This window comes from Mustela nigripes, chromosome 13, assembly GCF_022355385.1.
Source record: "Mustela nigripes isolate SB6536 chromosome 13, MUSNIG.SB6536, whole genome shotgun sequence".
Classification (NCBI taxonomy): domain Eukaryota; kingdom Metazoa; phylum Chordata; class Mammalia; order Carnivora; family Mustelidae; genus Mustela; species Mustela nigripes.
Window position 1 is genome coordinate 75297333 of NC_081569.1, and position 15665 is coordinate 75312997.

At 36.9% G+C, this 15665-nt stretch overlaps 1 pseudogene; it reads right to left on the reverse strand.

The window, feature by feature from the left end:
- Positions 1-10698: 10698 nt before the first annotated feature.
- Positions 10699-10812, reverse strand: LOC132000434 (U6 spliceosomal RNA; annotated as a pseudogene).
- Between the last annotated feature and the right edge of the window lie 4853 nt (positions 10813-15665).

Here is a 15665-nt window from a genome sequence, read left to right on the forward strand (position 1 = left end):
GCTGAAGCAATGTCTCACCTCTCCAGGCAGGTGGGTAGGAGGGCTAGTGTCAGACAAGATAGCCCATGTGGTTTCTTCCAGCTCAGAGCTCTGATTATATAATAGAGAAACAACAGGCAAGTTGCTATTTCAACTAATTCTCACAGTGACTGATACATTTCTAGGAAAAAACCAAAACTCTAAGGAGGCTGTTGATGGCTTGAAAGAGTTAATGTAGATTCATAAGCAGCCTAGTGACAGCCTGAGAATAGTGATATTTGGTTGACTATGACAAAGAATCTGATCTCCCCTTATTTGTAGTGCCAAAGTGGTATTGCATAAGCTGTCAAGCCCCAAGCACCAGAAGCCTATCACCAAATATTAATTTACCTGTTGTGTGCATCTAAAAACTGACAGCTCTGAATCCCATATCATTTTTGGTGGCCTTCCCACTGACATGTTCTTTGATTAAGAAAACAGTCAGCCAGAAAGCCAGTGTGTCCCTAATGTGGCCACCTCAGTTTAGCCTCCTTATTATGCTGGAATATTTTCTTCTAAATTAGATTTCCTGTCTTCATAGTGGCAGTTTACATGAATTTAATACATTACAAAATGTGCAGTCCCCTTGAGATTCTGTGATAGATTGTGGTATTTGGAACCCATATTTCCATGGGAAATAAAAGCCTAGGCCATGGCCAAATATTTTATCAGCTTAGCATTAACTTGAGATAATGGCACTATTAATGCTTGTCACCCCCCCCCCCCCCCCGTCCCCTTCCCAGAGCTTCTGTTGGCTCTTTTCTTGCTTCTGAACAAGGTGCTGAAAGTTTTAGAGCTATGAGCTTGGGCAGCAATAACCTAGCCAGAGAGGTACCCTTTGTTCTATGTTGTCTGGCATATAATCATGCACAATGAGCCCCTCTATTATTTTCCCCTCACTGATACTGAATCTGATTACCAATTATGCTACATGGAATGGGATTGCTATGTATTACAGTTTGGCTGTGATGGCTGGTGGTGCAGTATCGAGGGATGGCAGCGCAGCTGTGAGCTCCTGTAGGATGCTGGAAGAAGAAAAATGGTAAGGGGAAAAGGCAGAATACATAACCCCAAATCTATCATCAAGTTGCCAGCTAGGAAATATCAGAAGCTCCCAGATTAAATAGAAATGGGCAATGGGAGGTAAATTGTTCATTGCTTTCTCCAGCTCCATTTAACTACATGGAGAATATAGTAAACGGAATCCATGACTATAGAAACACACACACTTTTATTAACTCTTTTGCCTTCTTCTCTATCCATCTTCACTGTATTTTAGTTAAATGTCCAGGAGTTGAGTTCCTACAGGTGGAAGGTTGTTTTAGACTTTCTAATTATACCAGTCTTTTTTCTTGCCCCACATTTTCCCAAGAGAGGGGCCGTGTGTCCGGGCAGATTACATTGCTCCCTAAGGATTCAGAAAATGATATCTTGGGGCACATTTCTGCTTTTCCCTTGTGTTTGAATTTTGGTGTCCTAATAGTCACTAGCTAACTTCTGTCAGTAAGCTGTGTGCTATACAGTGACTAAAAACCAAAAGTGACTTTTCTGCTTTTAGTAATATACCAATCATAGTCCCAACAATGGCCACATATACATAGCAGTTTTCAGGTACAATAAGAGTATTATATTTCTCTGATATAACAAAAGCGTGAAAGAGCTGAAATCAAAGGATTGTTAGATTCGTAAGCAATGACTTAGAGATTGCTTTTATAATTTGCCATGTGAGAGGTAAATTTAGGACCAGAGAAAGTATATTTTATGACTGCAGTGAGTCAAAAGAATTTCTCTCATTGTTCTGGGTAGTCTCAGGTGATTTGAACTAGAATCATACTTCCTTTTTCTGAAAAAATTGCTCACAGATACTCTCAACCTTAACAGTTGTACAGTTTGCATGAGTTTAAGAGAGTTGCTTTATAGGAGGACAACAAAATCTATACTGCCCTGTTCATGGTAAAAACTTTTGTGCTTGGAATTAAAAGCCAGGAGCAAGGAAAATACAGTAGTACCAATACCTTACAGAAACATTTATCACTTATAGTCTGTATTGGAAGGTACTTTCTGAAAGAACTCTTCGTTTGCTTCATGAGCTGCTGATAAGAACATGTCACAGTCTTCTGATAACCATCTAGCTTGTGAGATGACACCGGTTGCCAGGTCAGTTATTTGGAGAGCAGAGATTTGCATGGGAGAAGTTTACTGAAGGGAAGCTCCTGAGATAAACACAAGGGGTGGCATAGTAAAGAAAGTAGGATTAGGCAGAGGAAGAAGATGAACTATAAAGTAGTCCTGCCATAGTCATTCCTGTTGAGAACTCTTAAGCTGGAATGAAAATGGCATTCCTGATAGTCCCAACAGGGACCAGTCCCTGGATATGGACTGCTCCTGAGAACAAGGCATCCTCTTAGGTGAGGCTGCTTCTTCAGCGGGGTACTAGTTACACAGAAGAGCACAGCTAATGTCCTCAACCACCAATACTCCCAGATCCTGGGAAAATGAGTGCTTCAGTCCTGGAAGGGGAATCAGGACATTGTATGACAGCATCCACTACAGGAACTGTGTGTAATAAGGAGATAGTAGAAAGAATTGGGGATCACATGGGCTTTATATTCAGATGGATCTGATTTCAAAGATTGCAACAGACAGTGATGAATTATTGTAATCTTGGCCAAATTATTTTAGCTCTAGAAGTCTCTGCTTTTTATCAAAAAACTGGAAAATAAGAATATCCTCCTCACTGTGCTTTCATAATTAAATTTTATATGTGCGCACACACACACACACACACACACATACACACACGCTAGCACTCTGTCTACAACATTAGATATGCAACAAGTGTTTGCTCTTGCTTCTCCCCACTTCTTTCAAACCGAAGAAAAATGAGCTTCTAAGAATTTGTTGAGCATCTACTACCTTCTAATAATTATGCTAGCAATGTTAGAGAATAAAAATAAATATAAGACATGGTCTGCCCTAAAGAGTACTTACCACCTCCTTAGAACAAATAAGATTAACGTACATGAAGCAGTTGCAAATAGTAACAATTTATTGAATAATATATTAAAGTATGGTTATAGGAGAAGATCAATGACAGCTAGACTAATCAAGAAATAATAAATGAAAATGTTTCACTAAAGAAATCATTCTTGAGCCGAACCATAAAGGATAGGTTAGATTTACATGCTTGGCAGAAGTAGAGGATTCTAAATGAGGGAATCCTTACTGAAAACAGATGAGGAAGAGCAGAGATTTCTCTGACCTGAGTGTCACTGCATATATGGAGCTACACAATTCTGAATAGCCATCCATAAACTGTCACCCTTGAAGTTCAGCTTAATCCCTCTAGAGCTGTCATGAAGCTGGCTCTTCTTAACCTATTAAAAAAACATGGGGCTAGTGAAGGCTGATATTCTGTGTGAGAAAGAGAGAAGCAAATGTTTATTTTTATGGTCACACATTGATCCTTGGCTTCTATTGGCCTTCATATTAGACCCTACTCCCCCATCAAATATGTCATTTGTCCACTAAAACTGGCTTATATAACTACTAAAATAGTCATGGGCTGAATTGTATTAGCATGAGTTATGTGCAGGTAAGCTCTCCACCTACTTCCTGCGTGTGTGGTATGATCTGCTACTGTCCATACATGAAGGGCAGGGACATGTCTTACATTTTTTATTTTTGTATTCCAAGCATCCAGCACAAAATGATTATCTAACTGGGATGGGATAAAATGAATTTGATGACCATGAATAGATTTGCCTAATCAGGGACGCCTGAGTGGCTCAGTTGGTTAAGCAGCTGCCTTCGGCTCAGGTCATGATCCCAGGGTCCTGGGATCGAGTCCCACATCGGGCTCCTTGCTTGGCAGGGAGCCTGCTTCTCCCTCTGCCCCTGCCTGCCTCTTCGTCTGCCAGTGCTCGCTTGCTCTCTCTCCCTCTGTCTCTTACAAATAAATAAATAAAATCTTTAAAAAAAAAAAAAAAGATTTGCCTAATCAGAACATGTTGGAAAGTAAAGGATAAAAGATCAAGGAGTTAACAAAGTTTTGAAAGGCCTTGGGAAGCAGCAGGTACAATAGCTGATAATCAAAGTATGAGTGATGGTGATTTTAGATCAGAAGAGCTATTCTATAAAAATTTTGATAAGGAACTGTCTAACAACATATTACAAGATAGAGGAGACAGCCAAAAGCCATAGGGAAAAGCAGAGATAATTTCATTAGTAATTGGATGAAGAACTGTAATGAAGCGAAGATACCTCCTAGCTGAGCAGTCATAACATGAAGAAATTCAGAAGTCATAGACACAAACCTAAGCACTGAAATCAGTATAATAAATGTGCTCCCCAAGAGTAAGATGAAGAAGGAAACCCAAAATGAAGAACTAAGCAGAGAATGGTCACAATTGGTCAAATTGACAGAAAGAAAGATCTGACATTGTGTAGAAATCAAAAGGAAAGGAGTGGTTCCATGAGGGTAAAGGTGACCATGCACACCAAACATTACCAAAAATTCTAAGGTAGTCAGAAAGCATCTGGACTCATTAATAAAGAAATCCTATATGCCCTTTGAGAAAGCTGTGTTTCAGGTTAGCAATGAATTAGAAAGTGAGTTGTTAAAGGCTGAGTGAGGGAGCAGTGGGAAAAGATATGGAGGTCATGTACATTCATTGCAATGGTTGATTTTATGTGTCAACTTAGTTGTAAGTACCCAGTTGTTTGATCAGACACTCATCTACATGCTGCTGTGAGGGCATTTTTTAAGTGTAATTAATGTTTAAATCAGTAGACTTTGAGTAAAGCAGATTATCTTCTTTTTTATTTAAATTCAATTAATTAACAGATAGTATATTATTAGTTTCAGAGGTAGAGTTCAGTGATTCATTAGTCTTATATAACACTCAGTGCTCATTACATCACATGTCCAGCTTAATGCCCATCACCTTGTTACTCCATCCCCTCACCCACCTCCCCTCCTGCAACCCTCAGTCTGCTTCCTACAGTTAAGTGTCTCTTAATGGTTTGTCTCCTTCTCGGATTACGTCTTGCTCTATTGTTCCCTCTCTTTCTCTATGCTCCTCTGTTTTGCTTCTTAAATTCCACATGAGTCAAATCATATGATAATAGCCTTTCTCTGACTGGCTTATTTCACTTAGCCTGATACTCTCTCGTTCCCAGATTATCTTCTTTAATGTAAGTGAGCTTCATCCAATCAACCAAAGGCCTTAAGAGAAAAGAAAGAAAAAATCTGTCTCTGGTCTGCCTTTAGCTTCTAGACTGAAACTAGGACTCCAGGCTGTTGGTCTGTCCTCCAGATTTTAGATTTATAAGCTGCCCCATTACTGACCCAATATATCGGCCAATTTCTTAAAATAAGAATCTATGATTACATCTTATTGGTTCTATTTTAAAAGCCCTGACTAATACATCAATTATTTGAGAAATTTTTAAATGAAAAAGAGAAAAGAGAAAAACAATTAGGAGTAGGAAATCAGAATATTATTCCTGAGGTACAGAAGACAAATTGGAAAGCAAGATGACTCCCAGTCACATGTGACAACTACACATCGTTGTCTAGATCTCCTTGAACAATTAAGAACCAAAAATGACTTCATCAAATATGAGGTCAGATTATCCACAAATCCATCTAAGACAAGTACCATATCCCAATCAGTTCAGGCCAAGGTTATGGACCACTCCCACCATAGGGCTTTTGTGACCAACTATTTAAACAAAAATGTGTATACCTACAGCCATCATGTTTCCCTCTCTGTCATCCATTATATCTCTAGGATCAGGAACAATACAGAGATGCCCGTTGTTGGCACTTTTATTCAATATACTACTGAAAGCCCAACCTAGAACACTTAGACAAGAGAAATAAAAATCACCCAAATTGGAAGGAAGAAAGAAGAAAGAAGTAAAACTGTCATTATTTGCACATGACATGATGCTCTATGTAGAAAACCTTAAGACACCACTGAAAAACTATTAAAACTAATAAATTCAGTAAAGTTTCAAGATACAATGTCAATATATAGAAATCTGTAGCATTTCCAGATACTAGTAATGAAATATCAGAGAAGTGAAGAAACCATCCCATTTACAATTATATCAAAAAGAATAAAATACCTAAAAATAAATTTAACCAAGGAGAGGAAAGACCCATACACAGACAAGACACTGATGAAAGACATTGAAGATGACACAAAAAAAAAATGGTAAGATATTTGGTATCATGGATTGGAAGAATTCATAGTTAAAATGTCCTTACTACCCAAAGCACACAGCAGACTCAGTGTAATCCCTATCAAAAATCCAATGGCATTTTTTATAGAGCTAGAACAACCCTAAGATTTGTATGCAACCCTAAAAGACCCTGAATAGTCAAAGCAATCTTGAGAAAGAAAAATAAAAGTGGAGGTATCACAATTTCAGATTTCAAGATACACTACAAATTTGTAGTAATCAGAGCAATGTCTTTTCATGCACCTATTGGCTATGTGTATGTCTTCTTTGGAAAAATGTCTATTGAGGTCCTCTGCCCATTTTTTACATAAATTATTTTATATTATTGAGTTGCATAAGTTCCTTATATAATTTGTATATTAATTCCATATCAGATATATGATTTGCAATTTTTTTTCCCATTCATGAGGTTGCTTGTTCATTTTGCTGATAGTTTCTTTTGCTGTGTAGAAGCTTTTTAGTTTGATGCAGTCCTACTTGTCTCTTTTTGCTTTTGTTGCCTTTGCCTTAGCATCAAATTTCAAAAATCATTACTAAGACCAATGTCAAGGAGATTATTACCTCTGTTCTCTTCTAGAGTTTTATAGTTTCAGGTCTTATGTTCAAGTCTTTAATCCATTTAGATTAAATTTTGAGTGAATTTTTGTGTATGGTGTAAGATAGTGGTCCAGTTTCTTTTCCTTCTTTCTTTCTTTCTTTTTTTTTTTTTTTTTTTTTTGGCATGTGGCTGTTCAGTTTTCCCAACACCATTTATTAAATAGACAGTCTCTTTTCCCATTGTATTTCCCATTGTATTTTATTGTCTCCTTTGTCATAGATTAAGTGATCATATAAGCGTGAGTTTCCTTCTGGGCTCTCTATTCTGTTTTATTGATTTATGTATCTACTGCCACAGAAATAGATACATAAATCAATAAAACAGAATATTATTCAGCCATAGAAAAGGAATATAAACTTGTCATTTACAACAACATGGATGGAACTTGAGGCATTATAGCTAAGTGAAATAAGTCAGACAGAGAAAGATACATAGTATATGATCTCACTTATATCTAGAATCTAAAAAAAAAAAAAAGAAGAAAGAAAGAAAGCTCATAAGATTGGCAGTTGCCTGGGGGTGGGGTGAATGGTGGGCAAAACGGATAAAGGAAGTCAAAAGTTACAAAATAAGTCAAGGCGATATAATGTGCATCATGACAACTACAGTTAAGAGTATTGTATAACATATTTCTTTTTTTTTTTTTTTAAGATTTTTTATTTATTTGACAGAGAGAGAGAGATCACAAGTAGTCAGAGAGGCAGGCAAAGAGGAGAAAGCAGGCCCTCTGCTGAGCAGAGAGCCCTCTGTGGGGCTCCATCCCAGGACCCTGAGACCATGACCTGAGCCAAAGGCAGAGTCTTAATCCACTGAGCCACCCAGTGCTCCTGTATTACATATTTCAAAGTTGCCAAGAGAATAAATCCTATAAGTTTATAAAAAGAAAATAATCTGTAACAATGTATAGTGATGGATGTTAACTAGAATTATTGTGGTGATCATGTCACAATATATACAAATTTCAAGTCATTATGTCATACACCTGAAACTAATATAACATTGTATGTCAATTTTACCTCAATTTTTTAAGAAAGGATCAAAATTAATTTCATCTAATGAAGTCAGATTATCCCTAAATCTACCTAAGACAAGGATCCTATCCAAATCAGGCCAGGCCAAGGCTATGGACAACTCTCACCATAGTGTTTCTGAGACCAATTCTTTAGACAAAATATATACAGCTAGATCTTCAATGTTTTACTCTCTGTCATCCATTTCATTCCTAAAATGTAGTACCATTTGTTATGTACTAAATTTCTGTATTCTTATCTCCCACTGTGCCAATCTCACATTGCATACTGTTACTCAAATCCTGTTCAGGTCAGGCATCATTGCTATGTACTCCTAAGCACTTTATGCCTTCTTCATTTTAACATCTAGTATGCTATTTTGTTATTGCTATTTACTTGTATATATCTCACATGAGACTTTTTTTTTAAAGATTTTATTTATTTATCTGTCATTGAGAGAAAGAGATCACAAGTAGGCAGAGAGGCAGGCAGAGGGAAACAAGCTCCCTGCTGAGCAGAGAGCCCAATGTGGAGCTGGATCATAGGACTCTGAGATCACAACCTGAGCCAAAGACAGAGACTTAACCCACTGAGCCACCCAGGCGCCCCTCACATCAGACCTTAAACTCCATGAGACCAGAGATAGCATTTAGTAGAACCTTATGAGCACTCAACAGATATTTATGATAGAATAAATGAATTAATGAGTCAGGTGTTAATACAGAAATCAATACTCATCAGCAAAATTCTAACAGGAAACAAGATTATACTCAAATCAGGAAAACTCTAGGAAAGTTTTCACTTGTTTGTGTGTTTTTTCAAAAAAAAAGAATCACAATAGTATAGACAGGACATGGAAAATTACAAAGGAACAACACAAGAATCTGGGATTCTCAAGGAAGTTTCATTGTCACCCTTAGGCTCAAAGTAACAAAGTAAAGAAGAGGTTACTAAAACCTAGAAATAAAGAGACTTAGAATAGGCCAGGTTATACATAGTAGTGATTATTAATCAATGGACACAGTCAATTAGAGACTACCTCCCAGAGAAGGAACCAGAGGAATACATAGCTTGATCTCTTTCTCCACTCCCCTCTCGTATTTTCTTGCCACTTTCCACTGGCTTGAAAAGCCAGAGAGCATAAGAACCTCTATCTATTTATAGTCCTTACAATCAACTCATGAGGTAGCAAGCAAGACAGGAAAAAGTAAAGAATGGAGCTAAGAGGGAAATGAGATATCAATTCAGCCTAACATTCACAACTGAGATCTGGATCTTTCCAACCATGTCTTCTAGCATTCAGTTTAGTGAATGAAATCTCCCAAGTATGTTTCCTCATGTTTTTTGCTAGAAATACTTCTGCTTTTCTCCCCACAAATAAATGGATTAATCCTTCAAGACCTTATCTTCAAATGAAATTATTGGGAATTAGAGCTTCAAAATATCAACTGTGGTTGTGGGGGTGTGGGGATCTCATTCAGTCAGTAACATACATAATCTCATTTAATTTTCACAACAACCCATGAGATATATCCACATTTTACAGATAAGGGAATTGAAGATTAGAATCACTGAGCAGAGAGCTGAGCAGAGAGCCTGATGCAGGGTTCCATCCCAGGACCCTGAGATCATGACTTGAGTAGAAGGCAGAGACTTAACCCACTGACCCACCCAGGTGACCCTTTCTTTGTCCTTATAGATAAGAAATAATATAATCAGAATTTAAATCCTAGCCTATATTATTCCAAAACCTGTATTTTTTAACCACTCCCTGCTATTACCATGAATTGTGTGGCTATCCCACAAATCTCCCACATGGGAAGGAACCATGTCCTATTATTTCTAAACTAGAGCACCTTACATAGTGTCTGCTCTATAAAACACATTCTATAAACGTTCCTCGAGTTAAATATGAATGATACAGAGAAAACAAACAAAAAGGGCGTATAGTTTCAAAGCATATTTATCAACCACAAATAATAGAAAAAAATACAAAATATAAAACAAAGGAAAAACAGGCCAAAACTAAGTAGAAGAAACAGTCATTTCTCTTCCTAGATATGCAGTGGGTTTACTTTGATCCACTTCTCTCAGCTGGATTCAAGTTAATATTTCTTTTCTACTCACTATTTTGCTCAGAGCCATGAGATCAGCTTTTTTATTTTATTTATTTATTATTACTTTTTTTTTGAGTTTGAAACAGCCAGTTTCCTTTTTCTGGAACAGTCTTCTCCTAAAGAAAAAAACCTCCGTTTTGGAGCAAAGCTTCCCTCCTGGGGTTCTTTGTTCTGCCAGGGCTGAGTTACCTTTGAGCTCTCTGGAGCAGGCCTGGAACCAGTACCTCTCCTTTTTTTGAACAGCTGTGCAAGTTGCCTCTCATCTTGGTTGCCCTTGCTGTGCTAGACGCCTGTGCAGTCACGTGCCTCTGTCTCAGCTCATTTCAAAAAACCCCCTCTGGCAAAAGCTAGTTGAATACCTAAGCAGGTTGACTTTTTTAAAGGTGAAATTATTTTGATTTTGAATTAGTATCTTCTTAAAAAGTGAATCACTTTACCATAGGTAAGTTGACTTCTTAAGAAGCAATGCAGACATAAGAATGAGCTTCAGTGATAAGTAGAGAATGAATCCAATGGTCATAAACTGTTAAGATTTGGAAAGATTTTAGACACCTTCAAAACAACTGCCTATCTAATGCAGAAATCCCACTATAACAAACTGGGAAGTAGGTGACCCGAATGATAAACCTTGCGTATTTTGAAAGAAAAGCCTGGCCTGTTCTGCATTGGGCAGCTCTATTAAAAGAGTTGCCTTCAATTAAAGGAAAATCTAGTTCTTTTGATATTGTATTATTACTGTACATGTCATCCTTGTGCAGGGGCTGTGCTAATCTCTGTATTACTTCAATTTTAGTTTATGTGTTACCAAAGTGAGCACTATTCATTATTTTAAATAATAGTGACTGACCCTGTGTTCAGTTCACAGGCCCTGTTGTAGACTCTAGAATTTCTACTCATTCATCTACCAAAACAAAATGCAGTAACTCCACCTACTTGTCTGTATTGTTAACTGAGAGTTCTAAAAAATGAAGTTGGAGCAGAAGAAGATGGAGAGCCCATTGGTGAGAAAGTGGAACAATTTTCACATGATGGAAATAGAAAGCCATAGAATAGTACATGAAAAAAGGATAGGAAGAGAGAAGACATTTGGGTGTAGGTGGCCATGGCTTGGGTTGGGTGTGAACCGCAGGATGAGCAGGACATGAGAGGCAGATGCAATAAACAAAATAAATATTCCCCAAAGTTACAGATAAACTACAGAAGTAGAATATATGTTGGGATGGAAGGCAAAATAAATGTCTACATAATTGTAGATCTTGAAATAGAAATATTTCATAACTCTTCTTCATCTTTCTTTTTTTTTTTTTCACACAATAACCATATTCCATTTGTTCTGTGGGGCTAGACCTACAGAATGTCCTGTCACTTGCTCCTCCCTTCAACTCTCCCAAGCAGCACATACCAAGAATATTGGTGGAATCTGAAAGCAGTAAGACCAGCAGGGTGGAGATACTATACCACACTGCCTGCCAGCCCCACCAGGACTGCCTTTTCCCATGATCATGTGGCTTTGTTCCATCTATTCAATTATCCTCTCTGCCCCCTTTCATTAGAGAAATAGATACAGATAAAATGTTCCTATTGCCACCAAGGAGGAAGGGCCTTAGCAGAGATCAAGTCCTTATATGTAATTCCTACCAGAAAAAAAAAAAAAAATCTAATGTTTCAAAACCATAGTCATTATTTTGGGTAAAATTTACATCCTAGATACTGGAGCATCCCCCATTACCATGAAAATATATTGGAGGATTATCAATCTTTCCCATTATCTATATTTATCTTATGGTCTATCTGTTATCTTTTACCTGTAACACTATTGCTCCCATCTATAACTTTAAGCACAAGTAAATGTACTGAAAAGATGTCCATTGTCTACTGTCCTTTCTCCGTTTTCTCAACCCCTATTTTCCTCTCAAACTACTCCATTCAGACCATTCCAATGAGCCATTTTCACAGAGGTCACAAATGACATAAATGAATACTTCTTGTTTTTCTTGAATTCACATTTAATTCATTTTTAAATGTAATAATTATTAATGCTACAACATTTAAAAATGAGCAAAGAAGATCTAAAATGAATTTCCCTCCCTACCCCTAATCTTAGCTCCCAGTTCTCCCCTTTAAAGTAAATTGCTATGAAGTTTCTTGGTATGCATCTAGAGATATTTAATATGTATACAAGCATTTTTTAAAATTATTTATTTATTTATTTGACAGACAGAGAACACAAGTAGGCAGAGAGGCAGGCAGAGAGAGAGGAGAAAGCAGGCTCCCTGCTGAGCAGAGAGCCCTAGGCAGGGCTCGATTCCAGGACCCTGGGATCATGACCTGAGCGGAAGGCAGAGGCTTTAACCCACTTAGCCACCCAGGCGCCCCATATACAAGCATTTTTTACATTTTTTACAAATGGTAGCATACACCCCTCTCATTTATTTTTTTCACTTTACTTTGGACATCATTCCATAGCAGCACATACAAGTTCCTATCCTTCTGTGCCTCTTCATTGTGGGCTTTTACATTTTTATTTCATTGGTCCCTTACTGATGGACATTTTGGTGATTTTAATCTTCTGCTTATAAATGATGCTACAATAATTAACTATATATACATATATCATTTCACCTATATTGGAGTTTACAGAATAAATTTTCGAATGGAATTTCTTAAGTCAAGAAATATGTGCCTTTTTAAATGTTTGTTATATATTACTAAATTGTCCTTTATATGTTATAATTTATACTGTTTCCCAACAGTTACCAAAGCAGTTTTTTGAATTGTCCACTTAATTATTTTCTTACATAGCTCCGTGAAAAATGCTCTATGAACAGTTATTAAGTTAGTGTATAGAATGATTGTCTGCAATCCCATTTACCATCTCTTTTACCATCAATTTTAGCAGATCGAAAGTTCCTTCTACTTCCATTACTAGATTTATCAGTGCTGAGTATATATTTTGATCCACTATTACAAAAGATAAAGAAAAAAAAAACACACACTTACTCTTTTCTTGTACCCACTCCTCCTTCCTTCCCAACTTTTTTTAGCTACATGAGTTATTCATTGTCAAGATTTATGACAGTTGTATTGCATTCTGTAATCAGAACTCCCACACCTGTCTGCTTATTAGTCCTGAAATCTTAACACTTATTCTTCCGATGTCAGCCCTGCAATCAGAGCCTTACATTCTGGTGTCTTAGCCCTACCCTCCTAATGTTCTATACCGACCTTTCTCCATAGCTTTTCTACTCATCTCTTAATTGCCTGAATATCAGCCTCCAGTAGAGTCTTCAAGAAGGCCTCCTGGTAATAACATTACCTGAACTCTCGCATGTTCAAAATGTTTACTGCCTTTATCTTAGAAAACAGATGCCACTCTGCTAAGTTTTAGTGTTGACTATTACCATGGAAAAGTCCAATTATAATCTCAATCATCATAAACTACAGAATGACTTCGACAAGATTGCTTAGTTGTTCACATGCCTGCACACATGAATGAATAAATGAACAAATGAATGAATGAGAAAATAACCAAACAAATAAATAAATGAACCCATTGACATTCACATGTTTTGGGGAATACAAACTCTGTTGCTCCTGCTACTGCTGTCGGTGTTGAAATATATACTCTTAGATCATTGTTTCGTGAGATTGGGCATCCATTAAGCACATCATTCAAAGCCAAATAGCAAATATTAAGCAATGGGTACTCAAGCCAAATTTAACATTCTAAAAACAACAACAACAACCCAACACATTTCATTCCCTCCAAAATTCTGGTTGTTAAATGAACTGATGTATCATTTGGGATTCCTGTCACAAAGATTTCATAAGCAATTTGTCCTATGCAATGAGTCTGCCTTGTGTCAAGCTATGTTTCTGCCTTAGATAACTTTTTTCTTTCACTGAAAATCAGAGATTGTTAAACAATTCCAACACTGATAAATTTTATTTCCTTCCCCAAGTCACATGCTATATTACTTTATTTTACTTTAGTGAGCCAACAGATACCTTTTCTTCAATCATTAAGGAGGTCATTTTGTAGTCTGTCATCTTTAAAGCACCTTCAGTGTGTCTTCAATGTGGATAGAGTCACTGTTCTTTTAGACATAATTATTAGAAACCCAACTAATATTCTCTGATGTCATTCAATTGTAAAATCTTTACTGAGATATTACATACTGATGTTAGCTAATATTACTGAGTACTAAGTGTCTAGCATTGTACTAAGCTCTTTAACACATTTTATATATGAATAGTTTAGTACATATAATCCCAACAGTGAAACTAGGGTAGAATACTCACATTTTACAGAAGAGGAAATTGAGTCCCTGAAAATTAAGTAATTCCCATAGGATCACAGCTGGAGAGGAGCAGAGCCATAATGTGAAGCCCAGCATTCTGATTCTAGAACCCGAGCACTTTGCCAGTATTGTTAACACAGCCACCCAGCTGATGTCTGGAAAACGTGTTACTAATATACCTTCCATAATGTCTGCACTTGATATCAATGAGAGAGGGATGTTTGGGCTTATCATTAGGCCCGCAGATTTCCTTATTCTGGTTCATACTAGCAACATTAAAACAATGATGAATCCAGTGAAATTGGTGCACTGGACTCAAAACAGTTATTTAGTGTTTGTAGCTGTTTGAATTTTTTACTTTTCAATCCATTGTTTAGGCATAATATTAATATCCCTAGAGATTGTTAAGGAATGAAAGGTGGACATGTGTGTGTGCATGCTTGTGCATACACACACACACAGATACACACCCCTACACACACAGACTTTTGAGAATGGTATTATAAATTCCGGATCTGTGCAAAGCTCTTTTTATGCTTCAGATTATGTAGAAGACGAGACTGGAAGTGTGACCTGATTGCTTGCTTTACCTCTCAACTGTGCTCCTTGGGAAACAATAGTAACAGCATCATTATCACATCCTCATGTTTTTCAACTTAGGGTGTGATAAAGTTGCAGTGAGTGCAATTTCTTCTGGGAGAATAAAACTTTTGCCTTTTCCCTAGTAATTTGCAAAAACAAATAAAAGCAAAACAAAACAGAAGAAACTTGAGTGAGTTGCTCTGAAAAATACGCTCCAATAGAGAAAACTGAAAAAATAGTTATCAGGCAAAAAATAACACATTTGAATAAATATTTATGTATGTTTTCATAGTTTTCTGGCTTATGCTCCTTCATGTACCTTGCAGGCAGTTAAAGAAACAACTATAAATCATAAATAAGGAATAAAATGAACTCTATGAAAGTCTCTGATTACTCCATTACTGAAATCCAGCTTAGCAATCATCCTTTTCTTCCTAGAATATTTCTATAAACAATCCAAAACAAACCTGCAGGATTTATAGAATGCATTTAATATAAATGAAAGTGGAATGATGTGCAGAACTTGCAAGAAATTAATTCATGTTTTCCTCCAGCAATATATATATATATTGCTGGAGGATATATATATATCACATTCCTAAGGAAATTCCTAAAGAAAAACCCCAAGGAAGAATTAAATAACTTGATATAAAGGACATTGGACATTTTTTTTTTAAAGATTTTATTTATTTATTTGAGAGAGAGACAGTGAGAGAGAACATGAGCGAGGAGAAGGTCAGAGGGAGAAGCAGACTCCCCATGGAGCTGGGAGCCCGATGTGGGACTC